We start from the raw sequence: 15234 nt of genomic DNA on the forward strand, positions 1-15234 counted from the left end.
GCCTGCAGAGGGAATCCCGAGGCTTCCCCTGACCGCGACTCTCTGAAACCTAAGTCCTGACGCCTGGAAAAGACCCTGCACCCGTGGGCCCCCAGAACCTGAAGGACCGGACTTTCACTGCAGAAGTGACCCCCAGGAGTCCCTCTCCCTTTCCCAAGTGGAGGTTTCCCCGAGGAAGCCCCCCCTTGCCTGCCTGCAGCGCTGAAGAGATCCCTTGATCTCTCATTGACTTCCATTGCGAACCCGACGCTTGTTCTAACACTGCACCCGGCCGCCCTCGCGCCGCTGAGGGTGAAATTTCTGTGTGGGCTTGTGTCCCCCCCGGTGCCCTACAAAACCCCCCTGGTCTGCCCTCCGAAGACGCGGGTACTTACCTGCTGGCAGACTGGAACCGGGGCACCCCCTTCTCTCCATTGAAGCCTATGCGTTTTGGGCACCACTTTGAACTCTGCACCTGACCGGCCCTGAGCTGCTGGTGTGGTAACTTTGGGGTTGCTCTGAACCCCCTCACGGTGGGCTACCTTGGACCAAGAACTGAACCCTGTAAGTGTCTTACTTACCTGGTAAAACTAACAAAAACTTACCTCCCCCAGGAACTGTGAAAATTGCACTGTGTCCACTTTTAAAATAGCTATTTGTGAATAACTTGAAAAGTATACATGCAATTGAAATGATTCAAAGTTCCTAATGTACTTACCTGCAATACCTTTCAAACAAGATATTACATGTTAAATTTGAACCTGTGGTTCTTAAAATAAACTAAGAAAATATATTTTTCTATAACAAAACCTATTGGCTGGATTTGTCTCTGAGTGTGTGTACCTCATTTATTGTCTATGTGTATGTACAACAAATGCTTAACACTACTCCTTGGATAAGCCTACTGCTCGACCACACTACCACAAAATAGAGCATTAGTATTATCTCTTTTTACCACTATTTTACCTCTAAGGGGAACCCTTGGACTCTGTGCATGCTATTCCTTACTTTGAAATAGCACATTCAGAGCCAACTTCCTACATTGGTGGATCAGCGGTGGGGTACAAGACTTTGCATTTGCTGGACTACTCAGCCAATACCTGATCACACGACAAATTCCAAAATTGTCATTAGAAATTGATTTTTGCAATTTGAAAAGTTTTCTAAATTCTTTAAAGTCCTGCTAGGGCCTTGTGTTAGTCCCTGTTAGCATTTCTTTTAGAGTTTAAAAGTTTGGTAAAAGTTTGAATTAGATTCTAGAACCAGTTTTAGTTTCTTAAAAAGTATTCCAACTTTTAGAAGTATAATGTCTAGCACAGATGTGAATGTGGTGGAACTCGACACCACACCTTACCTCCATCTACAGATGAGAGAGCTAAGGTCACTCTGTAAACTAAAGAAAATAACAATGGGCTCCAAACCTACCAAAGTACAGCTCCAGGAGCTTTTGGCAGAGTTTGAAAAAGCCAACCCCTCTGAGGATGGCAATACAGAGGATGAAGATAGTGACTTGGAGGAAAATTCCCCCCCTCCAGTCCTACTTAGGGAGAACAGGGCTTCTCAAGCCCTGACTCCACAAATAATAGTCAGAGATGCAGGTTCCCTCACAGGAGGGACCAACAACTCTGAAATCACTGAGGATAACTCCAGTGAAGAGGACATCCAGTTAGCCAGGATGGCCAAAAGATTGGCTTTGGAAAGACAGATCCTAGCCATAGAAAGGGAAAGACAAGAGATGGGCCTAGGACCCATCAATGGTGGCAGCAACATAAATAGGGTCAGAGATTCTCCTGACATGTTGAAAATCCCTAAAGGGATTGTAACTAAATATGAAGATGGTGATGACATCACCAAATGGTTCACAGCTTTTGAGAGGGCTTGTGTAACCAGAAAAGTGAACAGATCTCACTGGGGTGCTCTCCTTTGGGAAATGTTCACAGGAAAGTGTAGGGATAGACTCCTCACACTCTCTGGAAAAGATGCAGAATCTTATGACCTCATGAAGGGTACCCTGATTGAGGGCTTTGGATTCTCCACTGAGGAGTATAGGATTAGATTCAGGGGGGCTCAAAAATCCTCGAGCCAGACCTGGGTTGACTTTGTAGACTACTCAGTAAAAACACTAGATGGTTGGATTCAAGGCAGTGGTGTAAGTAATTATGATGGGCTGTACAATTTATTTGTGAAAGAACACCTGTTAAGTAATTGTTTCAATGACAAACTGCATCAGCATCTGGTGGACCTACGACCAATTTCTCCCCAAGAATTGGGAAAGAAGGCGGACCATTGGGTCAAGACTAGGGTGTCCAAAACTTCCACAGGGGGTGACCAAAAGAAAGGGGTCACAAAACCTCCCCAGGGGAAAGGTGGTGAGACAGCCAAAAATAAAAATAGTAAAGAGTCTTCTACAGGCCCCCAAAAACCTGCACAGGAGGGTGGGCCCAGAGCCTCTTCACAAAACAATCCTGGGTACAAGGGTAAAAACTTTGATCCCAAAAAGGCCTGGTGTCGTAGCTGTAATCAGCCTGGACACCAAACTGGAGACAAGGCCTGTCCCAAGAAAGGTTCCACTCCAAACTCCAATCCAGGTAACACTGGAATGGCTAGTCTCCAAGTGGGATCAACAGTGTGCCCAGAGCAAATCAGGGTCCACACTGAAGCTACTCTAGTCTCTGAGGGTGGGGTGGATTTAGCCACACTAGCTGCCTGGCCGCCTAACATGCAAAAATACAGGCAGCAGCTCTTTGTTAATGGGACAAGTGTAGAGGGCCTGAGGGATACAGGTGCCAGTGTCACCATGGTGACAGAGAAACTGGTTTCCCCTGGCCAATACCTGACTGGAAAAACCTATACAGTCACCAACGCTGACAATCAGACTAAAGCACATCCCATGGCAATGGTGACTTTAGAATGGGGAGGGGTCTATGGCCTGAAACAGGTGGTGGTCTCCTCAAACATCCCAGTAGACTGTCTGCTTGGAAATGACCTGGAGTCCTCAGCATGGGCTGAGGTAGAACTAAAAACCCATGCAGCCATGCTGGGTATCCCTGAACTGGTGTGTGTAAAAACAAGAGCACAATGCAAGGCACAGGGTGAAAAAGTAGAGCTGGAGTCTGGAAGAAAGGCCCAGCCTACCAAGAGAAAAGGAAAGTCAGTTGGGAAACCAACTGCAACACAGTCAGAAAAAGAGAACCTCTCTTCTCAGGAAGAAGTTCTGCCCTCTGAGGGAACTGAGCCTTTGGAGCTTGAACCTTATCAGGTTGAGCTCTTAGGCCCAGGGGGACCCTCAAGGGAGGAGCTGTGTAAGGGACAAGAAACCTGTCCCTCTCTTGAAGGCCTTAGGCAGCAAGCTGCTGAAGAGTCCAAGGGCAAGAAAAAGGGAACACATAGGGTCTATTGGGAAGATGGACTCCTGTACACTGAGGCTAGAGACCCCAAACCTGGTGCCACTAGGAGAGTGGTAGTGCCTCAGTCGTTCAGAGAGTTTATTCTGACCTTAGCCCATGATATTCCCCTTGCTGGGCATTTGGGACAAACCAAGACGTGGGAGAGGTTAGTCAACCACTTCTACTGGCCCAATATGTCCCACAAGGTTAAGGAGTTTTGCCTCTCCTGCCCCACCTGTCAAGCCAGTGGTAAGACAGGTGGGCATCCAAAGGCCCCCCTCATTCCACTTCCAGTGGTGGGGGTCCCCTTTGAAAGAGTGGGTGTGGACATAGTTGGTCCACTAGAACCTCCCACAGCCTCAGGAAATATGTATATCCTAGTAGTAGTGGATCATGCTACTAGGTATCCTGAAGCTATTCCCCTTAGGTCAACTACTGCCCCTGCAGTAGCCAAGGCCCTCATTGGTATCTTTACCAGAGTGGGTTTCCCTAAGGAGGTGGTGTCTGACAGAGGTACCAACTTCATGTCAGCATACCTAAAACACATGTGGAATGAGTGTGGAGTGACTTACAAATTCACTACACCATACCATCCACAAACTAATGGCTTAGTTGAGAGATTCAACAAGACATTAAAAGGCATGATCATGGGGCTCCCAGAAAAGCTCAAAAGGAGATGGGATGTCCTCTTGCCATGTCTGCTTTTCGCTTACAGAGAGGTGCCACAGAAGGGAGTAGGATTCTCACCCTTTAAACTTCTGTTTGGTCACCCTGTAAGGGGACCACTTGCTCTTGTCAAAGAAGGCTGGGAGAGACCTCTTCATGAGCCTAAACAAGACATAGTGGACTATGTACTTGGCCTTCGCTCTAGAATGGCAGAGTACATGGAAAAGGCAAGCAAAAACCTTGAGGCCAGCCAACAGCTCCAGAAGTTTTGGTATGACCAAAAGGCTGCAATGGTTGAGTTCCAACCAGGGCAGAAAGTCTGGGTTCTGGAGCCTGTGGCTCCCAGGGCACTTCAGGACAAATGGAGTGGCCCTTACCCAGTGCTAGAAAGGAAGAGTCAGGTCACCTACCTGGTGGACCTGGGCACAAGCAGGAGCCCCAAGAGGGTGATCCATGTGAACCGCCTTAAGCTCTTCCATGACAGGGCTGATGTAAATCTGTTGATGGTAACAGATGAGGATCAGGAGGCAGAGAGTGAACCTCTCCCTGATCTTCTGTCATCAGACCCAAAAGATGGCTCAGTAGATGGAGTGATCTACTCAGACACCCTCTCTGGCCAACAGCAAGCTGATTGTAGGAGAGTCCTACAACAGTTTCCTGAACTCTTCTCCCTAACCCCTGGTCAGACACACCTGTGTACCCATGATGTGGACACAGGAGACAGCATGCCTGTCAAAAACAAAATCTTTAGACAGTCTGACCATGTTAAGGAAAGCATCAAGGTGGAAGTCCACAAGATGCTGGAATTGGGAGTAATTGAGCGCTCTGACAGCCCCTGGGCTAGCCCAGTGGTCTTAGTCCCCAAACCTCACACCAAAGATGGAAAGAAAGAGATGAGGTTTTGTGTGGACTACAGAGGGCTCAACTCTGTCACCAAGACAGACGCCCATCCAATTCCTAGAGCTGATGAGCTCATAGACAAATTAGGTGCTGCCAAATTCTTAAGTACCTTTGACTTGACAGCAGGGTACTGGCAAATAAAAATGGCACCTGGAGCAAAAGAGAAAACAGCATTCTCCACACCTTATGGGCATTATCAGTTTACTGTTATGCCCTTTGGTTTAAAGAATGCCCCTGCCACCTTCCAAAGGTTGGTGATTCAAGTCCTTGCTGGTTAGGAGTCCTTTAGCACAGCTTATCTTGATGATATTGCTGTCTTTAGCTCCACCTGGCAGGATCACCTGATCCACCTGAAGAAGGTTTTGAAGGCTCTGCAATCTGCAGGCCTCTCTATCAAGGCATCCAAATGCCAGATAGGGCAGGGAACTGTGGTTTACTTGAGCCACCTTGTAGGTGGAGGCCAAGTTCAGCCACTCCAACCCAAGATCCAGACTATTCTGGACTGGGTAGCTCCAAAAACCCAGACTCAAGTCAGGGCATTCCTTGGCTTGACTGGGTATTACAGGAGGTTTGTGAAGGGATATGGATCCATTGTGACAGCCCTCACTGAACTCACCTCCAAGAAAATGCCCAAGAAAGTGAACTGGACTGTAGAATGCCAACAGGCCTTTGACACCCTGAAACAAGCAATGTGCTCAGCACCAGTTCTAAAAGCTCCAGATTATTCTAAGCAGTTCATTGTGCAGACAGATGCCTCTGAACATGGGATAGGGGCAGTTTTGTCCCAAACAAATGATGATGGCCTTGACCAGCCTGTTGCTTTCATTAGCAGGAGGTTACTCCCCAGGGAGCAGCGTTGGAGTGCCATTGAGAGGGAGGCCTTTGCTGTGGTCTGGTCCCTGAAGAAGCTGAGACCATACCTCTTTGGGACTCACTTCCTAGTTCAAACTGACCACAGACCTCTCAAATGGCTGATGCAAATGAAAGGTGAAAATCCAAAACTGTTGAGGTGGTCCATCTCCCTACAGGGAATGGACTTTATAGTGGAACACAGACCTGGGACTGCCCATGCCAATGCAGATGGCCTTTCCAGGTTCTTCCACTTAGAAAATGAAGACTCTCTTGGGAAAGGTTAGTCTCATCCTCTTTCGTTTGGGGGGGGTTGTGTAAGGAAATGCCTCCTTGGCATGGTTGCCCCCTGACTTTTTGCCTTTGCTGATGCTATGTTTACAATTGAAAGTGTGCTGAGGCCTGCTAACCAGGCCCCAGCACCAGTGTTCTTTCCCTAACCTGTACTTTTGTATCCACAATTGGCAGACCCTGGCATCCAGATAAGTCCCTTGTAACTGGTACTTCTAGTACCAAGGGCCCTGATGCCAAGGAAGGTCTCTAAGGGCTGCAGCATGTCTTATGCCACCCTGGAGACCTCTCACTCAGCACAGACACACTGCTTGCCAGCTTGTGTGTACTAGTGAGAACAAAACGAGTAAGTCGACATGGCACTCCCCTCAGGGTGCCATGCCAGCCTCTCACTGCCTATGCAAGTATAGGTCAGTCACCCCTCTAGCAGGCCTTACAGCCCTAAGGCAGGGTGCACTATACCATAGGTGAGGGTACCAGTGCATGAGCATGGTACCCCTACAGTGTCTAAACAAAACCTTAGACATTGTAAGTGCAGGGTAGCCATAAGAGTATATGGTCTGGGAGTCTGTTTTGCACGAACTCCACAGCACCATAATGGCTACACTGAAAACTGGGAAGTTTGGTATCAAACTTCTCAGCACAATAAATGCACACTGATGCCAGTGTACATTTTATTGCAAAATACACCCCAGAGGGCACCTTAGAGGTGCCCCCTGAAACTTAACCGACTGTCTGTGTAGGCTGACTTGTTCCAGCAGCCTGCCACACTAGAGACATGTTGCTGGCCCCATGGGGAGAGTGCCTTTGTCACTCTGAGGCCAGTAACAAAGCCTGCACTGGGTGGAGATGCTAACACCTCCCCCAGGCAGGAGCTGTAACACCTGGCGGTGAGCCTCAAAGGCTCACCCCTTTGTCACAGCCCAGCAGGGCACTCCAGCTTAGTGGAGTTGCCCGCCCCCTCCGGCCACGGCCCCCACTTTTGGCGGCAAGGCTGGAGGGAACAAAGAAAGCAACAAGGAGGAGTCACTGGCCAGTCAGGACAGCCCCTAAGGTGTCCTGAGCTGAGGTGACTCTAACTTTTAGAAATCCTCCAACTTGCAGATGGAGGATTCCCCCAATAGGGTTAGGATTGTGACCCCCTCCCCTTGGGAGGAGGCACAAAGAGGGTGTACCCACCCTCAGGGCTAGTAGCCATTGGCTACTAACCCCCCAGACCTAAACACGCCCTTAAATTTAGTATTTAAGGGCTACCCTGAACCCTAGAAAATTAGATTCCTGCAACAACAACAAGAAGGAGTGCCTAGCTGAAACCCCTGCAGAGGAAGACCAGAAGACAACAACTGCCTTGGCTCCAGAAACTCACCGGCCTGTCTCCTGCCTTCCAAAGAACTCTGCTCCAGCGACGCCTTCCAAAGGGACCAGCGACCTCTGAATCCTCTGAGGACTGCCCTGCTTCGACGACGACAAGAAACTCCCGAGGACAGCGGACCTGCTCCAAAAAGACTGCAACTTTATCCAAAGGAGCAGCTTTAAAGACCCCTGCAATCTCCCCATAGGAAGCGTGACACTTGCAACACTGCACCCGGCGACCCCGACTCCGCTGGTGGAGAACCAACACCTCAGGGAGGACCCCCGGACTACTCTACGACTGTGAGTACCAAAACCTGTCCCCCCTGAGCCCCCACAGCGCCGCCTGCAGAGGGAATCCCGAGGCTTCCCCTGACCGCGACTCTCTGAAATCTAAGTCCCGACGCCTGGAAAAGTCCCTGCACCCGCAGCCCCCAGAACCTGAAGGACCGGACTTTCACTGCAGAAGTGACCCCCAGGAGTCCCTCTCCCTTGCCCAAGTGGAGGTTTCCCCGAGGAAGCCCCCCCTTGCCTGCCTGCAGCGCTGAAGAGATCCCTTGATCTCTCATTGACTTCCATTGCGAACCCGACGCTTGTTCTAACACTGCACCCGGCCGCCCTCGCGCCGCTGAGGGTGAAATTTCTGTGTGGGCTTGTGTCCCCCCGGTGCCCTACAAAACCCCCCTGGTCTGCCCTCCGAAGACGCGGGTACTTACCTGCTGGCAGACTGGAACCGGGGCACCCCCTTCTCTCCATTGAAGCCTATGCGTTTTGGGCACCACTTTGAACTCTGCACCTGACCGGCCCTGAGCTGCTGGTGTGGTAACTTTGGGGTTGCTCTGAACCCCCAACGGTGGGCTACCTTGGACCAAGAACTGAACCCTGTAAGTGTCTTACTTACCTGGTAAAACTAACAAAAACTTACCTCCCCCAGGAACTGTGAAAATTGCACTGTCTACTTTTAAAATAGCTATTTGTGAATAACTTGAAAAGTATACATGCAATTGAAATGATTCAAAGTTCCTAATGTACTTACCTGCAATACCTTTCAAACAAGATATTACATGTTAAATTTGAACCTGTGGTTCTTAAAATAAACTAAGAAAATATATTTTTCTATAACTAAACCTATTGGCTGGATTTGTCTCTGAGTGTGTGTACCTCATTTATTGTCTATGTGTATGTACAACAAATGCTTAACACTACTCCTTGGATAAGCCTACTGCTCGACCACACTACCACAAAATAGAGCATTAGTATTATCTCTTTTTACCACTATTTTACCTCTAAGGGGAACCCTTGGACTCTGTGCATGCTATTCCTTACTTTGAAATAGCACATACAGAGCCAACTTCCTACAGTGACCCTTACATCTAGCAAGGCTTGTTTGCGGTCTTTCTGCGTGGGAACACCTCTGCAAGATTCTTCACGACGTGGGACATCCATCCTCCAAAGGGGAAGTTCCTAGTCATCTTCGTTCTTGCAGAAACCAAAGCTTCTTCCATCCAGTGGCAGCTTCTTTGCACCCTCAGCTGGCATTTCCTGGGCATCTGCCCACTCTCGACATTGTCGCGACTCTTGGACTTGGTCCCCTTGTTTCACAGGTACTAAGGTCCGGAAATCCACTGTTGTTGCTTTGCTGGTGTTGGTCTTCCTTGCAGAAACCCCCTATCACGACTTCTGTGCTCTCGGGGGGTTATAGGTGCACTTTACACCTACTTTTCAGGGTCTTGGGGTGGGCTATTTTTCTAACCCTCACTGTTTTCTTACAGTCCCAGCGACCCTCTACAAGCTCACATAGGTTTGGGGTCCATTCGTGGTTCGCATTCCACTTTTGGAGTATATGGTTTGTGTTGCCCCTATACCTATGTGCTCCTATTGCAATCTATTGTAACTTTACACTGCTTGCATTACTTCCTTTTGCTATTACTGCATATTTTTGGTATTGTGTACATATATCTTGTCTATATTTGGCATCCTCATACTGAGGGTACTCACTGAGATACTTTTGGCATATTGTCATAAAAATAAAGTACCTTTATTTTTAGTATATCTGTGTATTGTGTTTTCTTATGATATTGTGCATATGACACCAGTGGTATAGTAGGAGCTTTGCATGTCTCCTAGTTCAGCCTAAGCTGCTCTGCTATAGCTACCTTCTATCTGCCTAAGCTGCTAGAAACACCTCTTCTACACTAATAAGGGATAACTGGACCTGGTACAGAGTGTAAGTACCCCTTGGTACCCACTACAAGCCAGGCCAGCCTCTACACTGTACAAAACCAGCCAATCATTATCACTGCTTCACTTTGAAGTATTTAAGAGTCTACTCTTCCACAAAGTTCTCTCTTCCATGATACATCAACCAGCATATGTTTGCTGTTGTAAATGAACAGATTTCTCACTTTGTTTAGAGTGGTGGTTTAAAGGGGAATTCCTGAGTTGTCTGATTTTAGTTTGTTGTTTTCTTGCCAAAGTTGCTGGTTTTATTAGAAAATTTGCGAGACTTACTATTTTCACCACTAACCGTATGTATCTCCACTTCAGGCTCTCTCCTCACATTAGTAAACTAACCCCTTTAATGAACAGCTGCGTTCATTATGATTGGATTGTTTTGTAAAACATAGGGACATACTGGGTTTCAAATTGGCTTGGTCTTACTCTACAATATTTACAGAATATTCTGCAATACCTACACAACGCTACACGTAAACCATAAACTGCTGCAATCCATTCAAAATAAAGCTGCCTGCACAGTAATGGGAACTCCTCATTTTATTCTAATCACAGGAATACTGCAGTCCCTACACTGGCCTCCCACCTGACATCAAATTATCTTTAAAACACTTTGCATAGTACACCCTAAAATCAAAGGATTGTGCTGCATTTTATCTCCAATCGAATTCAGCAATATTCTCCAAACAGGACATTTCATTCCACTAACTTAAACTTCTACATATTCCAAGGTTTTGTAAAGTTCGTCTCAGTGGTAGATCTTTTCGCCTCCCTGCTCCCAGTCATTTTAACAATCTTTCCAAGAAATACTATTCATGTATAGTCGTCCTGCCTTCAGGCAAGCTGTTACAAAGTTTCTCTTCTGCTAATGTCTGTTATTGTAGACAGACCTCATCATAATACGAGCACCAGTTGATACTTTATCAAATCATAAACTATAATAATGTATCGCTCATTTGTTACTGTTAGACTTTTCATCCTTGGCGTGGTCTCCCTTAACTTATTGCCTCTGTTCCCCAGGTTGTTGATGTGTGCTGGACTCTGATTTTACTGTTTTTGTTACTCTGGGCACTTTACCACAGCTAACCAGTGCTAAAGTGCAAGTGCTCCTGTTTAAAATGTGTACGTAATTGGTTCTCCATGATTGGCATATTTGTTTTACTGTTAAGTCCCTAGTAAAGTGCACTAGAGGTGCCCAGGGCCTGTAAATCAAATGTTACTAGTGGGCCTGCAGCACTGGTTGTGCCACCCACACAAGTAACCCTGTAATCATGTCTCAGACCTGCCACTGCAGTGTCTGTAAGTGTATTTTTACACTGTAAATTCGACTTGGAAAGTGTACACACTTGCCAGGCCTAAACCTTCCCTTTTCTTACATGTAAGGCACTCCTAAGGTAGGCCCTAGGTAGCCCCAAGGGCAGGGTGCAGTGTATGGATAAGGTAGGACATATAGGCCCTCATTCTGACCTTGGCGGGCGGCGGAGGCCGCCCGCCAAAGTCCCGCCGTCAGGTTACCGTTCCGCGGTCGAAAGACCGCGGCGGTAATTCTGACTTTCCCGCTGGGCTGGCGGGCGGTCGCCTTCAGACCGCCAGCCAGCCCAGCGGGAAAGAGGCTTCCACGATGAAGCCGGCTCGGAATCGAGCCGGCGGAGTGGAAGCTGTGCGACGGGTGCAGTTGCACCCGTCGCGTATTTCACTGTCTGCGCAGCAGACAGTGAAATACATGTAGGGGCCCTCTTACGGGGGCCCCTGCAATGCCCATGCCAGTGGCATGGGCACTGCAGGGGCCCCCAGGGGCCCCGCGACCCCCCCTACCGCCATCCGGATCTCGGCGGTCCGACCGCCGGGATCTGGATGGCGGTAGGGGGGGTCGGAATCCCCGCGGCGGTGCAGCAAGCTGCGCCGCCGCGGAGGATTCAATGGGGCGGCGGTACACTGGCGGGACCCCGCCAGTGGTGCCGGTCCGACCGCGGCTTTACCGCCGCGGTCGGAATCCCCATTGGAGCACCGCCGGCCTGTCGGCGGTGCTCCCGCGGTCCTCCGCCCTGGCGGTCAAAGACCGCCAGGGTCAGAATGACCACCATAGTAATGTGGTTTATATGTCCTGACAATGAAATACTGCCAATTTCGTTTTTCACTGTTGCAAGGCCTGTCTCTCTCTTAGGATAATATGGGGGCTACCTTTAAATATGATTAAAGTGTAGATTCCCCTAGAGAGTAGATGAACATGTGGAGTTTGGGGTCCCTGAACTCACAATTAAAAAATACATCTTTTAGTAAACTTGATTTTAAGATTGTGCGTTTGAAAATGCCACTTTTAGAAAGTGAGCATTTTCTTGCTTAAACCATTCTGTGACTCTGCCTTGTTTGTGGATTCCCTGTCTGAGTCAGTTTGACAGTTGGGTTGTTTTTCACCTCACACCAGACAGTGACACAAAGGGGGCTGGGGTGTAACCTGCATTTCCTGATTAGCCACCTCTGCTAGGAGGGAGGGGTGGAGTGGTCACTCTCATCTGAAAGGACTGTGCCTGCCTCTGACAATGCAGGCTCCAACCCCCTGGTGTGTGTCTGAGGCCTTGCCTTGGCAAGGCAGAATTTCACAAGTAGGCGTGAGTCCCCTTTGAAGAAAGGTGACTTCAAAGACTAAAATGGGTATAAGAAGGGCACCCAAATCTACAGACTTTAGAAACACTTATGGAACCAAGAGGAACCTCTGCCTGGAGAAGAGCTGATAGCTGAGGAAGAAGTGCTGCCCTGCCTGTGACTGTGCTTTGTGGAGCTTTCCTGCAGTGCTGCTTCTGCCAGAGGAAGAGGGCAAAGACTGGACTTTGTGTGCCTTCCATCTTGTGAAGAAATCTCCAAGGGCTTGAGTTAGAGCTTGCCTCCTGTTGTTTGAAGTCTCAGGGACAGCAAAGACTTCTCTCTGCCAGCACCTGGAGTCTCTGGAGAGACTCCTGCTCTGACAAGTGGTGCCCTATCTAGTCCTGGGCCCTTGAAAGGAAAGCTGGTGGAAATCCAAGGAAATCGACTTCGGACGACTCCGGACCTACTCCGCTGCTGAATCCAGTAACGCCGCCTGCACCCGACGCCGTGACCTTCGCTGGAACGCGACGCTCTTCGCAGGCCCGACGCCGCAGCAGCCCTGCTGAAGTCCGTGACTCAGTGGAAGTCGCCGCACCACGTCGTGACCGACGCGGCTCGAAGTGCATGGATTCAACATTTCGCACAGATGCCGCAGTCCCCGACTTCGCGCATCGGCTTGTTTTCACTCTTCACCAAAGGTACTGTACTTGGGGGTCTACACGGCTCCGTGTCCGGCGCCGCTGGTGTCGGCTTGTTGGGAACGACTCCGTCACGACGCCGTGTTAACATTTCATCGAAGCATTTTTGTTTCTAAGCGCTATTTTTGAGTTTAATCTTTAAAAATTCATAACTTGACTTGTGTATGTCGGATTTTTGACGTTTTGGTCTAGTTTTGTTTAGATAAATATTTCCTATTCTTCTAAACTGGTGTTGTGTCATTTTGTAGTGTTTTCATTAAGTTACTGTGTGTGTTGGTACAAATACTTTACACCTAGCTTTCTGAGGTTAAGCCTACTGCTCTGCCAAGCTACCAAGGGGGTAAGCAGGGGTTAGCTGAGGGTGATTCTCTTTTACCCTGATTAGAGTGAGGGTCCTTGCTTGAACAGGGGGTAACCTGACTGTCAACCAAAGACCCCATTTCTAACAGTTACCAAAATGTACACTTCAAAGTTTAGTTTCATTTTTTCTGTAACTATAGTTTAGAAAGTATTTCGGAGTCTCAGAATTCTTTTCAGACAACAAAATCCCCTAGTTATGTTCATAAAACAATTGTAAGTGTATTTTACTTCCACAGAATAATATTAAATATTCTGTGCTTTTACAATTTTGGAGTATGTATCATTTTTTTATACATAGTGTCTGCTGTTTATTTGATTTACCAGCAATTTGCTCTGAAGCAATTTGGGAGCAACGAGCATACTAGTTTACTACTGACGTGGGTGTCATCTTTAGTCGGTCGGGTTTAAAAACTTTGAAAACAATGTTCTAAAATCATATTCTCTTTATGACATCTGCCACACTTAATTTCCTTCATGTGTTGCTGCAGGGTCTTTCTTTGCAATTTTCCACCACACTACACCCACAGTGATTTCCTTGTGCATATTGAGGGCAACAACCTGGTACTCTCAATTACAAAGTCCCTGATTAAGAGTTTGGCGAATGGGTACTCTGTCACAAATGTGAGGGATATGCTGCCTACCTTGTAACAAGAACTATAAGATACAATGCACTTGTAATAAGGTGAACAGGATGTCCATCACATTTGTCACGGATTACCCATCCAACAAACTCTAAAACAGGGCCAAAGTTTCAGAGTACAAGATGTGTCTGTGTGCTTTTGTTCCATGTTCTTTGTTAGCTGTAGGAATAAATTGCATTAGTCCACACATTGTATGACTGAATGGGAGCATTACAGATGGCATTTGGAGTTTGGTAGATCTGATAATCGTTTTAGATTCAATTTATATATACTGGTTAGTATATTATTTTTCTGTATTAGTATTATTATAATAATTGTTTTATATTTTGTTTTCCATAGTTTACAAGTTTTAATGTGTATTTAGAAAGTTTTTACATTTGAATAATAACTTATAATTTAGAGCAGGTTGTTGGCTTTATAGGAGAAACCATTGGGAAGTCATTTACAATATAAATTGTTGTTTTTTCTTTTATATAAACGTTTTAGTTTTCATCTTAATGAAATATTCAGTTGATAATTTATTATGCAAATTATTGAATTCATTGGTATTTTTACTAATTAGATGTATTTTGGGATTTTGAATGTGTAAATTACGTTTTCTATAGTTCAATTATGAATTTATAATTTATTAGCAGGTTGATGGACTCGTAGTGAATGATGATATTGTTTTTTTAAAATACATTTTAATTCAATATTTAACTGATAAATATTGTGCAAATTATATAATTGCATAGTTGTTATTTTAATTATTTGTCATATTGGAATTAATTGGTAATTTGTTAATGAGTGTATTTAATAAGACTTTTTAATGAATTTCATATTTATCATTTGTTTCAATTTCATTTGTTTCATTTCAGTAATATTTTAATGTGACTACTATTTGTTTATAATTTGTTTTAATATTGTTGTTAGGGGAAGTGTGTAGAGATGTGCATTTAATTTAAAACTATTGTCCCTATAATCAGATATATTATCCGATTCAGCGATTATTTCAGATAAAATGTGAGGTGTTTCCATTGACTGATACAACAAAACACTGGGAGTGTGAATATCTACTTAAGTGAAGCCCTTAGTAAGTGAGATATCTTAATGTATATATAAGTCACCAGGGACAGAAGGAAAATCGGGGAGGCTTTTGAGCTCTTAATGTCACTAGTTGATCAAGTTGATAACGCTGACCCTGTCATTTCTGAGACAAATATCACAGATTAAAAGGGTGATTTTACCAAAGTTATTGTGGCCCGTATTTATACTTTTTTTGCGCCGCATTTGTGTCGTTTTTTGACGCAAAAACGG

This window comes from Pleurodeles waltl, chromosome 1_2, assembly GCF_031143425.1.
Source record: "Pleurodeles waltl isolate 20211129_DDA chromosome 1_2, aPleWal1.hap1.20221129, whole genome shotgun sequence".
NCBI lineage: Eukaryota > Metazoa > Chordata > Amphibia > Caudata > Salamandridae > Pleurodeles > Pleurodeles waltl.